General features: G+C 39.4%; 1 pseudogene across 1 annotated transcript; it reads right to left on the bottom strand.

Moving 5' to 3' along the window:
* Nucleotides 1-663: 663 nt before the first annotated feature.
* LOC311182878 (mitochondrial nicotinamide adenine dinucleotide transporter SLC25A51-like) lies at nt 664-1,608 on the bottom strand (annotated as a pseudogene). The gene has a single exon. The product of its transcript is annotated as a mitochondrial nicotinamide adenine dinucleotide transporter SLC25A51-like (transcript).
* Nucleotides 1,609-3,613: the final 2,005 nt, after the last annotated feature.

Genomic DNA, 3,613 nt, shown 5'->3' with positions numbered 1-3,613 from the left:
CTTGGCAGACTCTCTAGTACAGCAGAAGTAAAGAACTTTCTACATCTTCTTTTGCTAATGCAGTAGAAATGACAATGAAGATGATCCTGTCCATTATGGCACCTGATTCAGGTTCAGCCTCTCCTCTTCTCTCTACCTTGCCCTCCATTCAGATGTTGGAGAAGCGTTCCAGGGTGCAGTCTGCACAAGATGTGTATGGACAGCCCGAAGACAACTTATCACTGACAAGTGCCTCCTGCCTAGCACATCTTATACTAGCAATGAGAAAAGTATACACCTGAGCACAGATACCCCCGCCCCTGTCCCCACAGACTGACAGCAAGAAAATCAAACCCTCCAATGAGCCTATTGGTAAAAATCACAATTTTCCTGAATCACAGGAAAATAATTCTGTTTTTCTCTAAAAAAAAAGGTTTGTATTTTCCTTTAGCTTTGTTCCTGTTAAGTGATTATTCCATTATTCAAATGGAAGCTTGATAGAATTAGGTAATTAAATCAGGTAATAATATTTTTTTAAATTTTCTTATTGAAACCTTTTATTCTGAATTTTTTGGTGCTTAAGGAAAACAGCTTTGCCCATAATTCATTGTGCCCTGAATTTATGACAACAACATGTGCTTGGCCAATTAAGAACGAGGTCAAACTGCATTCTTCTGAGAAGGTCTATTCAGTTGATAAATGGCGCTTAACTGATGATTTCTTTCCTATAACCTTTAATAAGAACTCATAAGTCGCATTGATTATGCCCCAAGAGATGAGGGATCGTTCGGAATTCAGATGGGCACCTCTGAAAAGATTTGTCAGTTTCTTATCCCGTGCTAGCCAGATTTTTCTGAAGACCTTGGGGAAAGACTAAAATTTCCACCAATCTGAGACTGCATGCAAGCTTTTACAACATTAATGGGAAAAAAAACCAAGATTCCCAACACGGCACCCAAAAGACCTCTGCAGATAAAATCATTGACCAAATGAGTGCTGTGAGTAGTTGCAGAAAGCAGGTGCTCCTCAATGGGACCTCGAAGGGCAAAGAAAAAGACATTGCTGAATCCATTTTGGAAAAGAACAGGCACCAAGCCTCGATAATACTCTCTAATTCCATGGCATTTCAGTGCCTTGAAAGCCTGGTAAATGTTTGTACATTTGTCGAGATGCTTGTGGTCCTGAAGCAATGTCTGAACTCTCTCCAGTGGAATGAAAATTACTTCTGTTGTCCCTGTAAGCACTGCTGCCATGCTCCAGATTGCAAACTCTGGGGTATTGATATGTTTGGGAGAAGGCAAGATAAATCCTCATAGAAACTAAACATAGTGCCAGTATAGTTGTCTTCTGCATTAGTGGGTCAGGATTCCCCGATACAAGTTTTGAAATCCATCCCTCTGCAACTGAAGTGTTGCGTTCCTGGTTTTGATTTCATATAGCTGGTGCCGAAAGAGGTCCTTGTGCATGGGATAGGTGAGTGGCTACATTGTTGAAAGCTGCACAACAGCCACACAAGTAATGCTTCATTTTACCAATATGTGCACTATGAGGTGACAGATCTTGTTTTGAAGATGTTAAGATTGATGTTGACCTCTTCTCATGAGCTTCTGAATCCATCATGTTGCTTAAGATCTTTCTTCTTGGGCCTCCCTGGTGGCTCAGTGGTTGAGCACAGCTCTGTGAAGCTGTTGGCAGCCTCTGCAGTGCCAGCTCAATCCCTGCCAGCTGGTGAGGGCCCCACATGGCGTGGCAGACCTCTCCTGTCATGCCCGCTGCACCCCTCAGCAGTGTATTTCTTCAATCAGCCTGTTCTGTTCCCGGCTCTGCCTCTGGTGAATCCTCTCACCCTCCCGCACATCTGGCCTGCACCCTGGTTCTTGTATAAATAAAATAAATCTTAAAAAAAAAAATCTTTCTACTTCATGAAGAATTATTTTAACTCATTGCCACGGTCCACTGGCTCCGAGGCCCTGTAGGTTGAGACTGCGAGCCTACGAGCCCGCCAGGTGGTATTATTTTTAAAATGTAGATTGCAAAGTGAGTCTTAATTTTTTTAAGATTTATTTATACATATAAGAATGGGGGTACAGGCCAGAGGATTAAGGGGTGAGAGGATTCACCAGAGACAGAGTGGGGAACAGAACAGGCAGATCCACTGAAATACACTGCTGAAGGGAGCAGCGGGCAAGACAAGAGAGATCTGCTGTGCCATGTGGGTTGCTCCCTGGCCGGGGATTGAACTCGTGCTGTAGAGGTTGCGGACTGCTTCATAGTGCTGTGTTTAACCCTTTGCACCACCAGGGAGGCCCTCAAAGTGAGTCTTCAGAGCAAACTGCTTACATTTAAAATGTCTTCCTTTTAAAATATCTCTAAATTACTCTCTTTTCAAATTATTGCTATTCAGTGAATATGCAATTGCTTAATTAAAAGCTTGGTAGAACTATAATTCCTTAAGATATCATTTTCTAATATGGATTATTTAATATGACTCCTGAACAAACTGTTTACATGGTATTCTAATTCTCAACAGTGAAAAATAGCACTTTGGTTTTAGTCTAACAAATTCCCTATAATGTAATCTATAGAAACTGAGTTAATTTTAATTCACTTTAAAAGTGAGTATTGATAGGCCCCCACCATCGTGTCTCATACTCTGTTAAGACCTGTGAAGTCTATAGCCTTTGGAGTTAACAACTAAAAGTCACCATTTAAAATTTTCTATTTTTATTTAAAATAAAATAGAAGTGTGAAATTTTACAACATTATCTCTGAGAGTATATATCCAGCTTCTGCTTTTCCATACCGAACAGCACCCATTTTTCCTAATTAACCATCCCATTTAGTCAAGGGTTAGCCTGTCATATGGTATCTTTGAACACAGTTTACCTATAGACACTGTACACAGATTGATAACATAGCATTAACCTAACAGTTACAAGCACCTATAACATTTGGTCTTAAGTACTTTATAATAACTAATTTACCTTTCTAACATTCTTCTTAGGTAGGTAGATAGCATTACTATCCCTTCTTTAAATATGAGGGAGCTGAGTCACGGGAGAATTAAGTGGCTTATCTGAAGACATACAGCTCTCAGGTGATTCTAGAATTCCAACCTAGATGACCTGGGTCTTGACTACTCACTTAAACATTACTGTGCAGCGTGGATAAAGAGCAACAACATCTACTGATTGTAAAGGTCATTGTCATTAAAATTTGTCTGTGCTCCCAGTCAATTCTCTTGACCCAGGTAATTTCTTTAACTCTCTGAGACCTAATTTTTGGCTAACTATTCATACACTTGATGTAGAAATTTCCTAACCATTAGTTGTTTATTATTTGAAAAGTAATGACATAAAAAAGTTTCAACTAATGAGGATGGGTTTGTATATTCAGTGCCTTTCTCCCTGGAAGAAGCATTCCTTTTTCTGCCACATCCCTTAGAGGTATGATCAAATGGTAAGCGTTTCCAATAAAACCATTCTTAGAAATGCTTTGATTTTCTGAAAATGAAATAAAAATCTCAGTACTAGACAGGGTTTCTGAGAAAGCGAGAAATTCTTCTAAGAGAGAAACAATATATGCTATTTTAAAAAAATGATATATAATAAAGCTAAGAAAACTCTCATCAAAT

This window comes from Talpa europaea, assembly GCF_964194135.1.
Source record: "Talpa europaea genome assembly, chromosome: 13".
Taxonomy (NCBI): Eukaryota; Metazoa; Chordata; class Mammalia; order Eulipotyphla; family Talpidae; genus Talpa; species Talpa europaea.
The sequence above is the reverse complement of the archived record's forward strand: the minus strand, read 5'-3'. Positions and strand labels throughout refer to the sequence as shown.